General features: G+C 42.4%; 1 protein-coding gene across 9 annotated transcripts in view; it reads left to right on the plus strand.

Annotated features, from left to right (window-relative positions):
- The window catches only part of fam20b (FAM20B glycosaminoglycan xylosylkinase), a 209623-nt gene that overhangs the window by 89999 nt on the left and 103893 nt on the right, over positions 1 to 15731 (plus strand). For 3 of the 9 annotated variants that reach the window (XM_068037900.1, XM_068037896.1, XM_068037898.1), the window contains one exon: positions 12280 to 12391. The exons of the other annotated variants lie outside the window; for them this stretch is intronic. The gene's annotated coding sequence lies outside the window, so the exon portion shown is untranslated. The remainder of the gene's footprint in view (positions 1 to 12279; positions 12392 to 15731) is intronic. 9 annotated transcript variants of the gene reach the window in all.

The raw sequence follows: 15731 nt of genomic DNA on the forward strand, positions 1-15731 counted from the left end.
TCTAACAATCTTCAGCCAGAAGTGCCGAGTTGCTGACCCATCTCGGCCTCCTCCTGAAGTCCCCAGCATCACAGATGCCAGACGTCAGCCAATTCGATTCACTCCGCGTGATATCAAGAAACGACTGAAGGCACTGGATACTGCAAAAGCTATGGGCCCTGACGATATTCCGGCAATACTGAAGACCTGTGCTCCAGAACTTGCTGCGCCCCGAGCCAAGCTGTTCCAGTACAGCTCACTGCCATCTATTCTGCAATGTGGAAAATTGCCCAGGTATGTCCTGTACACAAAAAGCAGGACAAATCCAACCCGGCCAATTACCGCCCCATCAGCCTACTCTCTATCATCAGTAAAGTGATGGAAGGTGTCATCAACAGTGCCATCAAGCAGCACTTGCTTAGCAATAACCTGCTCAGTGACGCTCAGTTTGGGTTCCGCCAGGGCCATTCAGCTCCTGACCTCATTACAGCCTTGGTTCAAACATGGACAAAAGGGCTGAACTCAAGAGGTGAGGTGAGAGTGACTGCCCTTGACATCAGGGCAGCATTTGACCGAGTATGGCATCAAGGAGCCCTAGGAAAACTGAGGTCAATGGGAATCAGGGGGAAAACCCTCCACTGGCTGGAGTCATACCTAGCGCAAAGGAAGATGGTTGTGGTTGTTGGAGGTCAATCATCTGAGCTCCAGGACATCACTGCAGGAGTTCCTCAGGGTAGTGTCCTTGGCCCAACCATCTTCACCTGCTTCATCAATGACCTTCCTTCAGTCATAAGATCAGAAGTGGGGATGTTCGCGGATGATTGCACAATGTTCAGCACCATTCATGACTCCTCAGATACTGAAGCAGTCGGTGTAGAAATGCAGCAAGACCTGGACAATATCCAGGCTTGGGCTGATAAGTGGCAAGTAACATTCGCGCCACACAAGTTTCAGGCAATGACCATCTCCAACAAGAGAGAATCTAACCATCTCCCCTTGACATTCAACAGCATTACCATCGCTGAATCCCCCACTATCAACATCCTAGGGGCTGCCATTGACCAGAAACTGAACTGGAGTAGCCATATAAATACCGTGGCTGCAAGAGCAGATCAGAGGCTAGGAATCCTGAGGCGAGTAACTCACCACCTGACTCCCCAAAGCTTGTCCACCATCTACAAGGCACAAGTCAGGAGTGTGATGGAATACTCTCCACTTGCCTGGATGGGTGCAGCTCAAACAACACTCAAGAAGCTCGACACCATCCAGGACAAAGCAGCCCGTTTGATTGGCACCCCATCTACAAACATTCAGTCCCTCCACCACCGACGCACAGTGTCAGCAGTGTGTACCATCTACAAGATGCACTGCAGCAATGCACCAAGGCTCATTAGACAGCACCTTCCAAACCCGCGACTTCTACCAACTAGAAGGACAAGGGCAGCAAATACATGGGAACCCCACCATCTGCAAGTTCCCCTCCAAGTCACACACCATCCTGACTTGGGACTATATCGCCGTTCCTTCACTGTCGCTGGGTCAAAATCCTGGAACTCCCTTCCTAACAGCACTGTGGGTATACCTACCCTAAATGGACTGCAGCGGTTCAAGAAGGCAGCTCACCACCACCTTCTCAAGGGCAATTAGGGATGGGCAATAAATGCTGGCCTGGCCAGTGTCGCCCACATCCCATGAATGAATAAAAAAAAAGAGACATATGTCAGTCATGAAAGAGTGAGGTGGTTTGCTTGTGTTAAGATAACTTATTTTCTTTGGCTCCTCCAAGTGGTATCAAGTATAGAGAACTTAACATTTGAGAGAATGAAAATATATACATTTAAAATATTGACAGTTCAGATGGATTGTCACACTTCCAAAACAGCACTGGATAACATCCTAAGTTGAACCCTCTCAACTTCAATACACATATCTGACCCTCTGCTTCTGATATCCATGAAATAGTCAGAAAATTGGAAGAGTTACCTTTTATTTGTCAACAAAATTAAGCTTTACATTTTTAAACTGCGATTTTTATAGTTTTACTAATTTAGATGATTTCTTGCAGTTCAGCGATAGAATTATTGCATAAAGAGGTTTCTTTCAAGAAAAGTATTTCAATGTTCTGGCAAAGATTAATGGTGCTTTTGAGTGTAAATGAGTGAATAACAGCTTTTGTCTTCAGTCCTTTTTCTGACAATGTTGTCAAGGCAATTAGTATTGGCCAAAAATGGAATTTCAACAGACATTTTAATTGTGGAGTGTAATATGATCAAGATGATCTTGCTATGAAGTAAACAAAACCGTTGGTATCGGCTTCATATTCGGTTGATTTTCTCATTATATTGATTCTCGGGATCTGCGCAACACTGGCAAGACCAGCATTTATTGCCTTTGAGAAGGTGATGGTGAGCCGCTTTCTTGAATTGCTACGATCCGTGTGGTGAAGATACTCCCATAGAGCTTGTAGGTAATGAGTTCCATGATTTTGACCTAATGAGGATAAAGGAACAGTGATATATTTCCAAGTCATGCTGGTGTGTGACTTGGAACTAATGTTATTCCCATGCACCTGTGTGGCACTACCACCATGCTAAGTGGGATAGATTTCGAACAGATCTAGCAACTCCGAAATGGGCACCCATGAGGTGCTGTGGGCCATCAGCAGCAGCAGAATTGTATTCAACCACAATCTGTGACCTCGTGGGCCAGCATATCCCCCATGCGACCATTACCATCAAGCTGGGGAATCAACCCTGGTTCAACGAAGAATGTAGGAGGGCATGCCAGAAGCAGCACCAGGCATTCTTAAAAATGAGATGGCAGCCTGGTGAAGCTACAACACAGGACTACTTGCATGCCAAACAGCAGAAGCAGCATGCGATAGACAGGACTAAGTGATCCCACAACCAACGGATCAGATCTAAGTTCTGCAGTCCTGCCACACCAGTCGTGAATGGTGGTGGACAATTAAATAACTAACAGGAGGGGGAGGCTCCACAAACATCCCCATCTTCCACGATGGAGGAGCCCAGCACATCAGTGCAAAAGACAAGGCTGAAGCATTTACATCCATCTTCAGCCAGCAGTGCGGAGTCGATGATCCATCTCTGCCTCCTCCTGAGGTCCCCAGCATCACAAATGCCAGTTTTCAGCCAATATGATACACTCCACGTGATATTAAGAAATGGCTTGAAGGCACTGGATACTGCAACGGCTATGGGTCGTGACAACATTCCGGCAATAGGTTTGAAGACTTGTGCTCCAGAACTAGCCGCACCCCTAGCCAAGCTGTTCCACTACAACTACAGCATTTACCCGACAATGTGGAAAATTTCCCAGGTATGTCCTGTGCACAAAAAGCAGGACAGATCCAACCTGACCAATTTGGGCGACGCAGTGGTTAGCACCGCAGCCTCATAGCTCCAGGGACCCGGGTTCAATTCTGGGTACTGCCTGTGCAGAGTTTGCAAGTTCTCCCTGTGACCGCGTGGGTTTTCGCCGGGTACTACAGCCAAAGACTTGTAGGTGATAGGTAAATTGGCCATTGCAAATTGCCCCTCGTGTAGGTGGGTGGTAGGGAATATGGGATTACTGTAGGGTTAGTATAAATGGGTGATTGTTGGTCGGCACAGACTCGGTGGGCCGAAGGGCCTGTTTCAGTGCTGTATCTCTAAATAAAAAAAATAAATTACCATCCCATCAGTCTACTCTCAATCATCAGCAAAATTATGGAAGGTGTTGTCAACAGCTGTAGGAACTGCACAACATCCAGGCTTGAGCTATAAGTGGCAAGTAACACAAGTGCAGGGCAATGACTATTGCCAACAAGGAACAATTTAATTGCCTCTGCTTAACATTCAATGGCATTACCACTGCCACATCCTCCACAATAAACATACTGGGGGCACCATTGACCAGAAACTCAAATAAATACCATGGTTACCAGTGCAGGTCAGAGGCTGGGTAATTTGCAGCAAGTAGCTGACTTCTTGATTCCCCAAAGTGTCTCTATCGCCTACAAAGCACAAGTCAGGAGCATGACGGAATACTTTCCATTTGTTCAGATGGGCACAGCTGCATCAACAATCAAGAAGCTTCTCATCTTCCAGGACAAAGCAACCCACTTGGTCAGCAGTCCATCCATCACCTAAAACATCCACTCCCTCCACCACCTGCATGTAATATCTGCAGGATGCATTGCAGTAACTCACCGAGGCTTGTTCAACAGCATGTCCAAAGCCCAAGACCTCTACCACCAAACAGATAAGTGCATGGGAACACTATTGCCTCCAAGAACTTGCAGGTGGTGGGGTTCCCTTGTTCCCATTAAAACCATTACTCTTTCTCACTCTAGTTGTTCCCCATGTAGCCCCTTGTGTTCACTCCCTTAAGTCCAAGGGACACAGATTTCAATGTCTTTGGCAGACAACTGCTTTAGCTATCCATCGCTAAATCTGGCCAATCACATCAAGCGTTATTGGGTCCTATTCGCCATCGCTAATACTGCTCACTATTTAAAGATCATCAAGGAATGCAAGGTTAACCTTTGGCTTCTGTGCTCCACCACAACCTGTCTTCTTAAACCACCCTCCCCTGCTTCCTCTACCCTCACCTCCAACAAGTGTGAGAAGCTCATGAACTAACTTGTCACAACAATCAACACCATCTGTTCAGTTGCCTCTGTTGCTTCCTTCCCTTCCCCTCGCCCACTGGCCAAATCTCCCTGATATTCCCTGCTGTCCTAGTCCTGAATTTTTATCTTTCTGTGGATTCTATCCAATCTTGTGTCTTTCTCTCTGAGCTGCTCATCTTGTCCATGAGACCCACTTAATGCTCCCTCTAGCTTATTCATATGAAACTGTTGAGCACTCAATTTTCCTTCCTGAGCCCCATGCTAGCTGATATTAACAGTTCCCTCTCCTCTGCAGTCATCACCTTTCTCCTCAAAAAACTCTCCCTTGACCCTTCTGTACTCCCAAATAACTGCCGCCTCCAACCTCCTTTTCCTCTCCAAATTGTGTCAAACCTCTCCTTTCCTTGGAACTTGTGGTCGCCACTCAAATCTGTGCAAATCTTTCCCACCGTTCCATGTTTGCATCCGTCCAATCAGGTTTCTGGCCCCACCACAGTGCTGAAACAACCCTTATCAAAGTTGCAAATGACATTCTTGATTGTGATAAACTATCCCTACTTCTGCTTAACTTATGTACAACTTCGATACAGTTGACCATACGTTCCTCTCCTCCATTGTTCAGCAAGAAAATGCTCTTGCTTGGTTCCGTTCTTATATATTGAATCGTAGCCAGAGAATTGGCTGTAGTGGTTTCTCTTCCCACTCCTGCACCATAACCTCTGGAGTCCCCAAAAGATTTATTCTTAGCCCTCTTCTATTTCTCATCTACATGCTACCCCTTGGTGATTTCATCCGAAAACACATCAGGCTCCACATCTATTCTGATGACACTTGCCTCTCTCTCGCCACCACCTATCTGGACCCATCCACTATTGTGACACTGGTTGTCTAACATCCAATATTGGAGGAGCAAAAATTTCCTTCAACTCAATAATGGGAAGACTGAAGCCATTGTCTTTGATCCCCACCACAAACGTCATTCCCTGACCACTGTTTCCATCCCTGGCAACTGTCTGAAGCTGAGCCAGACAGTTCGCAACCTTGGTGTTGTGTTTGACCTTAAGTTGAGCTTCCAACCATGCATTCACTCCACCACTAAGACTGCCTACTTCCACCACCGTAGCATCGTGCAACTGTGACCCTCAAAGCTCTCACCCATGCCTTTGCTACCTTTAGACTCAACTATTCCAATGCTCTCCTGGTCGGCCTCCCATTTTCCACCCTAAATAAACTTGTGCTCTTCCAAAACTCTGTAGCCTCTTTTTTAACTCACTCCAAGTCTCGTTTTGCCATCACCCCTGTGATTGTTGACCTACACTGGCTCCTGGTCTGACAACACTGCAAATTTAAAATCCTCATCCTTGTTTTCAAAACACTCCCTATCTCTGTAACCTCCTCCAGCCCTGCAAGCCTTTGAGATCTCTGTGTTCCTCCTATTCTGGTCTCTTGCGCATGCCTGATTTTGATCACTGCACCATCAATGGCTGTGCTTTCAGCTGACTTGGCCCTTAAGCTCTGGAATTCCCTCTGTAAATCTCTTTTCCTCTCTCTGCTCCTTTAAGATGCTCCTTAAAACCTACCTCTGACCAACCTTGATGTCAAAAATGTTTTTATTGGTATCATGCTTGGTAAGCACCTTGAAGTGTTTTATGTTAAGTGCTCTATATAAATGCAAGTTGTTGTTCTGCACATTAATAACAGTGTGTGCCATTCAGTTATTTTTACAGCAAGAGCCAGCCCATAATATTCTGAGTGTGGAACATAAAATGCTGCAACATGGTCTTCAAGTAGGATTTCAGTTTTCAAGAAAATATTTTGCTCCAGTGAATGCAATTTCAAGTTTGAATTTTGGAGTGAATAGAATCATAGACTAGTACAGCACAGAAGGAGGCCAATTGGGCCAGTGAGGAATCTCTGTAAAGAAGATAGTGTGCCGTTTTTTACTTCAGGATGTTGATGTTCTGTTTCTAATGAGATACATGTGTATATAAACTAATAACTATTAGGCCATGAATGTGATGCAATTCTTTGTTTTTTAAGCAATTCTGTACAAATATATATTATATACTTGGTTGCAGGGGAGCAATTTGTTGCACTGTCATCTTATATACTCATGACATTTATGTTTATAAGAATTTTTTTATATTATAAAAGAAAAAACATAATCTACCCATGTCAAAAACTTGGGATTGTTGCATGCCTAGTAGCTATCAGCTATCCAGTCAAAACCAGGAAAAAGTGCTTGGCTTCTTTGAATAGATTAGCTGTTATGCACCTAATTTGCTGTGCATGTACAGATCACGTTGGACCTCAGAACACTGCTTTTGCTGATATCCTGATGACTCAAGAAATACATGTATGGAGATTAGTAGGTTAGGGACTATACATGTATGTGGTGGAGGAGCCTGATTTAGCACGCTCAGTTAAGGACCCATGTGAAGCCATGCTGAAGATAGCTGTAACCTGATTCGTCTCGGTCTTTAAAACATTTAAAAAAATCTTTCTTGGCCTTCTACCTAAATTGCACAGTTTTGCTTTACTTGCATCACATTTACTCAAAATTCTAATATCCATGACATTTGTTAGGGTCAAATGAGGAGGGGTCGAAGGGCTTCGCTCTTTTCCCTCTCCTTGTTTGACCACAACAGGTTTAATTCTTAAAGTGGATGTACTGGCCAATTCAGTAGGTTTTTGATTACTTACTTGCTATAACCAGAACCAATCAGACCAGTTTTCTTTAGTGAAGAAAGAAAGAGGTTTACTTTCATTGTACCTAAACCGAACTAATAAAATAATAAACAATACACCAACTGTCACTCTCTCACACACACTAGAAGTTTACACGCACACAAATAGATTACATAGTGGGGAAAGGTAGATTGGTTGAGTTGGAGTCCATAAAACAGAAGGTATACAGTCTGTGGAGTTTGATGATTCGGCTGGCTTTTAGTTGACTTCAGTGGTCCTGAGGCTTTTAGTTTGAAGAGGTAGATGACTAGTTTGGTGAGTCTCTTGGAGATAGCGATGTGGATGATTTCCTCCAACGGGGTTTCGTATTGTACCCAGAATATGCAAAGGTGATCAGTCAACAGGCAGGATTTGAAAGTTTTCAAGCTGAAATGGAGACGGAGAGAGAGAGCCCCACTTAGGGTATGCTCATGTCAGTGTCCAGTTGCTTCTCCTTTGCTGTAGAGAAAACACCAGCTTAAAACCAGAGAGGGGCTTGTCATATAAGAGTCACTCAGTGATTCAAACATAGCAGTTAGCTGTAGTTCCTTTAAACTTCCTGGGTCTTGGTTCTTGCTGGGAAATGCACAGAAATTTTGCCTCCCTGCTCACAGTCCTTTGCAATGTAGGATCGTCTTAAGCTGCCAGCAGTCGTCCTGTTTTAAATGTTCTTTTTAAATTTCTTCAGAAAAAAATAAATTCAGATCTCCAGTCAGTGAACCAAAGAAAATTATCATTCAACAAAACACATTGACGCAACACATTTTCTTTTACAAAAAATTCAGGACATAATCTGCTGTGTCCACTGGAACAGATAAATGAGACTCACATTTGGAAGAAATAATTTGTTTTTGGACATTGTGTTCAATACAATTTCTTGAAAAACATTGTAATAGTGTTTACCTGCTACAGATCTGAGTATAAGATTATCACAGTGGTTAATCCTTAAAGCCTTTAAAATCACACAGGCAGTGTTGTGCAGCAGATGACACTTTTAGTTGAAAAATATTCTTTGTTGGCAGTTTTTTGTATTGCTTCATATTTTACTATTGATAACTGGTTTTGTTTCACACTGGTTATTGTGGTATCATAAAACAGTTACAGATTAATGTTACAGTAGTCCTGTCACATGTAAAATGTTAATTGCACTTAGGTTGAGCTAATTGGAATTGAGTCATTGGTGTTGGCAAAGTTGAGACAGAATTATATCATTGCTATTGTTGAATATATTAATCGTGCCTTCTGTTACCCTGTTGAAAGTATCAGAGGTGGCATAAGAGATTTATCCTGGTTCAGCTGGGTTCCATCTCATTTCACAGACCTTTTGCCCAGTAATCAACTTTTATTGCATAATTCTTGATTTCCACTGAGGAAATCTACTTCACTTTTTCTTTCAATCTACATGTAGTTAATAGATTTATATTCAAACTGCCAAGACTAACTAGTGCAGAATTCTTTGATGTCACAGATGTACTTGTGCATGTCTCAAAAGTGAGCCAAATGGATTTCTTAAATGAAGTATACAAGCTTAGAACCTGTTATTTTACTGAAAATTACACCTAGAATCGATTGAAACAAATTATGTATATGTGGATAGTTGTTCTTTAATATGTTCTGTGCTTGTCAAAGTGAGGGATGTGTCTATTGGGTAGTTGGAACATTTTCTTCACAGTAAAGTGTACTGTGATGGTACTGCCAATGAAGTTTGAAGTCCCTACTCTGCAACTAAAGCTGTCCTTTACCTGAAGCTATGTTTAAAAGAAGCCACTCTTTAGTATAAGTTTCTATTTCTCCATTTTGTACATAAACCATTCTTAAAGCTTGAGGGTAATTAACAAAAGAATTAAACCTTTATCCTCTGAACAGAATTTGTTTTTAAAAAACTATTTTTACAGCTGCTTCTTGGACCACAGCTGTAGGTGAGCTACTTGGTGCCTCAAAGTGTCTTTACATTTGCCCACATATCCAAGTCACTTCATAGTATGCCAAGGCATTGAATAGAGAAACTTTGAATTTCTTTCAGCTACTCATTTTATCATGTATTTTTACATGGTCTTTCTCATTTTTGGAAGGCAGCAGAATATAATTACACTAGACTTAGACTTGGGCTTTAATTGTGAAGCAAATTTATTAAACAATAAGTGAATGGGTGCAAAATTTATCTTTGCAATTGTTATTGAGCTTAACTAGCTCCTTGTATTAAGCAGAAAAATGGTTTGCAATCCTAAATTATGATGTAATATTTTTATATTGTAGTTCTCTTTCCTCACTGCCTACAGAAGCAGTTTGATCTGACTCTCACTCTCCAGACAGATTCTTTGCTTTCACAAAATGGGTTTGTAAATACCTTTTATTAAAAAAAAGTCCATGACCAATTGTACATTAATTAAAAAAAAAACCTATTTGAATAAATCCCGCAAGATATTTACAGTTCAATTGCATGGCTTGACCTCCTTTCTCAGACATCAATCGGAGACTAATAGAATAAAACCTGAAATGATTGTCATAGTTCGAGTATTGACTATTACTAGTTGACCATCTTCCCATCAGATCCTACCTGTGTACAGCAAGTTAAAATACCCTTGCCGAAAATACAGTTTTTGTTTGGGAGCAGGCTGCAAAGAGCCAGAAACTTACCGATAGCAGATGGCTAACAACAAGCTATGGTCAGAGACAAGATCAGTATGTATGCAATTAGATTCTGGCTTATTGAATATAGTTATAGGGTTAGTGGTCGGTGGTTGTTGCAGTGCTCTGAACAGTCAGGAAATAGTAACGCCTAGTAATGGAGGTCATGCTTAATAGCTTTGGAGTACACCGGGAAATCACGTAATAATTTGTTGTGATTTAATGTAATACTGTAGAGCAGTTGTACAAGAACAATAATGAATAGTTAAAATGTATTAAAGCTTGTAGTTTAAAACCATTCAAACCTGAATCACATGGATATTGTTGAAAGACCAACTATTTTACATTGCAACAATAACTATGGGAAGAAATCCATGAACTGTCATTAACCTAGTAAATTATTAATGCAAATAAAGCTATTTTTTAAACTCGTGTCATGACAGAATTGGAAGAAGTTAACACAATGCTAAATATTAGGCAAACATTCTTCATTTTTGTCACATTCATATCACTTGGCATCTTTAACAACTTCTAGGAAGGCAACTATTATCTGCCCTGCTTTTCTGGATTGAAATCTAGGTTCCAAAGGTGACATTTGGAAATTACAGTGTGGAAACAGGCTTGTCGGCCTAACCAGTCAAATTAAATGTTGAAACAGGCTCAAGGGGCTGAATGGCCTACTTCGGTTCCTATTTTCCTGTTTTGCAATGAGCCAAATGAGATCTCCTTCATCTGTATTTATTTGTTATGATCTTTATCCACTTACCATGCATCCAATCTCAGGACAGCATGTTCACATGTCACTCTTCTACTGTTTGCTTAACATTGGTTAACCTGTTTCCTATGCGTGTGCCACCTTTCTTGTTACCAAGACCCGTAGAGAGCAAATGAGAAAGATGAGTTTCCTGTGTTTACATTGGTAAAACTGGTTCCCATTTCTAAATGAAAGAATCATCTCTCACATTTTAGTGAGACTGTGATGCCATCACTTCTAGGCACCTCGACTTGTTTACATTATAGAGCTAATGGGCAGCAGGTACAGAAAGCCTACATGCAATTAGCTCTGCTCCCATAATGTAAAATCAACTTAGGTAGATATTGTGGATGGATTTTGCGTGGCCAGTGCATAGAGCAGTCTGGCTGGCCGCCCAATCATCTGTGGAAGGAGTGGCCAAATTTGATGGTCGGGCATCATTAGCATGTTGTTGACGAGCTACCCACACATTTTCAGGAGTTACAGATGGTTGCCTAATTGATGGGCAGGATTTTGACCTATGCAGAAAATATTTAAAAAGTGAATTCACCTGTTTAAAGACAAATCTACTTTCACCCTGTACAGACTGTGGCTGCTACAGGAATTTATTTCAAGCCAGTACAGGATATCAAAAGCAAGTGACCCTCAGTTCAACGAACAGTGTTTGAGCTCCTGGTGGTGCAGGTGAGAGCATGCAAACAGATCCTCTTTGGATGGCACCAGGTCCCTAAACAAGTTGAAGAACAAGCGATACAGTGGCGCAATGGTTAGCACCGCAGCCTCACAGCTCCAGGGACCCGGGTTCAATTCTGGGTACTGCCTGTGCAGAGTTTGCAAGTTATCCCTGTGACTGCGTGGGTTTTCACCGGGTGCTCCGGTTTCCTCCCACTGCCAAAGACTTGCAGGTGATAGGTAAATTGGCCATTGTAAATTGCCCCTAGCATAGGTAGGTGGTAGGGAATATGGGATTACTGTAGGGTTAGTATAAATGGGTGGTTGTTGGTCGGCACAGACTCGGTGGGCCGAAGGGCCTGTTTCAGTGCTGTATCTCTAAATAAAAATAAATAAATAAGCCTGGAGGGAGGTGGCTGAAGTAATAATTGCCCAGAGCATCATCCCAAGGACATGGGTGCAATGTGCAAGAGGTTCAATGACTTGACCAGGGCAGCAAGGGTGGGATTGATGTCTTGTTGTCTTTATCTTTCTGCATTAGACCTTACCACAGCATGTATTTTTCCCAACCCACCCCCAGCATGTCAAATTTCGTTTACATCCACTCCATATGTTTCTACACTCACATTAGGTCACTATACCATTTCTCCTTATTGCAGCAGGCATAAGCAGCAGTATATGGTGACAATTGGAAGATCTTTCACTCTTCTGCTAACTCCTTACACATTTCCCATGGGAGCCACTCTCTTGTATGTGACCACTTCCTCATTCTTCTCCAAGTTTGCTGCTGCTGCTTCTCGGCATGCACACTAGATGAAGATTCCTCGCAGAGCGGCACAACATTTTACAGGAATTATATGCTAACTCATTTCAACCTTTTTTACAGGACTAGATGATACACAAGTAGGAAAGGATCAGACTGGAGGGGAGCGGAGGATGGGATCCAAGCTCCGTCCAGACACTTGTCCAGATGGAAAAGGAAGCCATGCTTATCACTGGTGAAGGCATATTGAGGAGAGTAGCTGATGGCGAGGCCTGGGGGCTGTGCTTAGCAGGGCTGTCTGCTTTTTTATCTTGCTTTCTCTCTCCTTTATAATCATATGTACAGGCAGTGCCCCCCTCCCTTTCCTTGGTGCTGTCCAGTATTATCACGAATCTGTTGTTTCATATTTTTCTTCTCTATCGACTCTTCTCCCTCCCACCTTTCTCTAGGTTTAGATGTATATATGCTAATGCACAGAGCTGTGCACATAGCTGGGAGAATCTGCTGAATGAGTGGCTTTCTAAAGAGAATGATGACAGGCATTTGAGAGAGAAATCGGTGCAAAGAGGGAAGGAGGTGCTAAGTACTTGAAACCAACAGGCAATAGTAAATAAATAAATATATATATCATTGCACTTAATTAGATCTAAGGGGATAAAATTAAACTAAGTAGAGTTAAAGGCATTAAAAGGATCCAAATTGCATTTAAAAAATCTGGTATACATCTATAATTGAAAAATAAATAGGAGTAAAGGGATACTAAATAAAATGATGGGAGAGCTGAGACCTGTTGCCTGCAATTCCTATGCCATGTGGGAATTCCAAGGCGCTTCATGTGTCCTGGACAATCATTTGTGCAGAAAGTGCCTCTAGGTCCTCGAACTCATGTTCAGGGTTTCTGAACTTGAGGAGCCGCTGGAGTCACGGCAGGGCAAATTGAAGGCTAAGAATTTCCTGGTGCACATGTTCCAGGAGGTGGCACCCAGCAGCTACAGAGAATTCAGGAGAATAGTAAGAGGGTACCCATCCAACAGGGTAGGAAGAGGCATTCAGCGCAGGAATCCTCTGGGAGTGTGGCACTCTGAAACTGGTTTTCAGTGCTGAATACCGGTGTGGGTGATGATGCCTCAGGGGAATGTAGTCTAGAATATTTCCACAGCACCATGGGGCAATGACTGCAGAGGGGGGCACAGCAAAGCTTAGAAATGAAGTACCATAGGAGATTCAATGCTTGGGGAATAAACGGGCGTTTCTGCAATCGCTGGCTTGAAAACTTTATGGTGTGTTGCCTCCCTGGTGCCAGGGTAAAGGATTTCACTGAGAGGATGGAGAACATTTTGAGGGGGGAAGCCGAAAAGGCAGAAGTCATGATCCATATAGGAACCAATGACAGAAAGGAAAAGAGTTGAAGTCCTTTGGTCAAGTGTTTCAGGAGTTTGGGAGGAAGTTCATGAGCAGGACCTCAAATGTAATAATCGCTGTATTCCTCCCAGTAGCACGTGCAAGTGAGTATAGGGATAGTGGGATAAGACAGGTTAAAGCGTGGCTGAAGAAATGGTGGTGCAGGAGGGAAGACTTCAGATTGCTGGAGCATTGAGACTGGTTCTTTGGCAGGAGTGACCTGTTCAATGATGACATATCGTCCTTCAACAGAGCTTGGACCAGTGTCCTCGTGGGAAGGTTAACTAGTGCTGGAGGGAATGGTTTAAACTCATTTGCAGGGTGGGGGGGAGGGTGGCGTTAGGATGAGACATTAAAGGGGAGAAACCAAGATACACAGAGACAGATAGCAATAATTCAGATATAGTAGGGATCAGATAGAGGAAAAATGTGAGTCAGTCTGTAATGGGTTTGGAGTATGCATGCATAAGTGCATGTAGCATGGTAAATAAGGTTAGTGAGCAGTCACTACATGGGTTAATATAGCTGCAACAAGTGACCAAGCTCAAAGAGGGAGATAATTGGGAACTTAATATTCCTGGCTACAAGGTATTTAGAGAAGATAGGGAAAAAGAAAAATGAGGGGGCGTGGCAGTATTGATTAACTGAGCTATTATAGCACTGGAGAGGCATGATGTACATGAGGGGTCAAAGGTGGAATTCATTTGGTTAGAATTAAGGAACGAGAGAGGAGTTTATTACCCTACTGGGTATATACAATTGGCCACCAAATAGTGGAAGGAGATAGAGGTGCAAATTTGCAGGCTAGTTATAGAAAGGTGCAAGAACTACAGAGTAGTAATAATGGGGGACTTCAATCATAACAGTTTAGACTGATACAGTAGCAGTATAAGGGGCAAAGAGAGGAAGAATTCCTGAAATGTATACAAAAGAACTTCCTTGATCAGTATGTTTCAGCCCAATGAGGAAGGAAGAGGCTGGATCTAGTTCTGGAGAATGAAGTAGGGCAATTGGGTCATGTTTATATGGCAAACATTTGGGAAACAGTGATCATAATACCATCAGGTTTAGAGTAGTTGGGAAAGAACAAGAACAGTCAAGAATATAAGAAAAATTAACTGGAGGAGGGCTAATTTAGGTGCATTAAAATGACCTGGCCCAGGTGGATCAGAATCAAAAATTGGTCGGTAACACGGTAATTAAACAATGGGAGGTCTTCAACGAGGAGATGGTTTGGGTGCAGAGTAGACACATTCTTACAAGGAGAAAAAGAAAGGGCATCCAGAGTTAGAGCTCCCTGGATGACAAAAAATACAAAGATTAAAACAAGACAGAAGAAGGAGGCTTAAGACAAAGGTAAGGTTGTAATGCAGCAGAGAACCAAGCCAAATATATAAAGTACAGAGGAGATCCAAAAAATGGAATAAGAGGTGCAAAGAGAATGAGAATAGCGGCTAACATAAAAAGAAATCCAAAAGTCTTCTATAAACACATATTAGAATAAAAGGGTAGTTAAAGGAAGGATAGGGCTAATTAGATATCAAAAAGGAGATATTCTTATGGAAACAGAGAGTGTGCATGGCTGAGTACTTTGCAACTGTTTTCACTAGAGAAGTTGATGCTGCCAATGTAGCAGGAAAGGACGAAATAGTAGCAATATTGGACAGGATATAATAAATAACGAATAGGTACTTAAAAGCTTGGGAGGCCTCAAAGTAGAAATGTCACCCAGTCTGGATTGGATGCCTACTATGTTAGTGAGGGAAGTAAGGGTAGAAATCGTGGAAACTCTGGCCACAATATTCCATCCAGATACTGGGTGGTGCTAGAGGGCTGGAGGATTGCCAATAGTACACCCCGGTTTAAAAAAGGGGAGAGGGATAAACCCAGCAACTACAGACCAGTGGGGATGCTTTTAGAGACAATAATAGAAGACAAGATTAATTAGCATTTGGAAAAGTATGGGCTAATAAATGAAAGTCAACATGGATTTGTTAAATGCAAATTATGTTTGCCTAACTTGATCGAGTTCTTTGATGAAGTAATGGAGAGGGTTGATGAGGTTAGTGCGGTTGATGTGTTGATGCATTTTCAAGAGATGTTTGTCAAAATACCATATATTAGACTTGTTAACAAAATTGAAGCCCATGTGATTAAAGGGAAAGTGGCTATGT

This window comes from Heterodontus francisci, chromosome 8 (genome assembly GCF_036365525.1).
Source record: "Heterodontus francisci isolate sHetFra1 chromosome 8, sHetFra1.hap1, whole genome shotgun sequence".
In the NCBI taxonomy this organism is placed as follows: Eukaryota; Metazoa; Chordata; class Chondrichthyes; order Heterodontiformes; family Heterodontidae; genus Heterodontus; species Heterodontus francisci.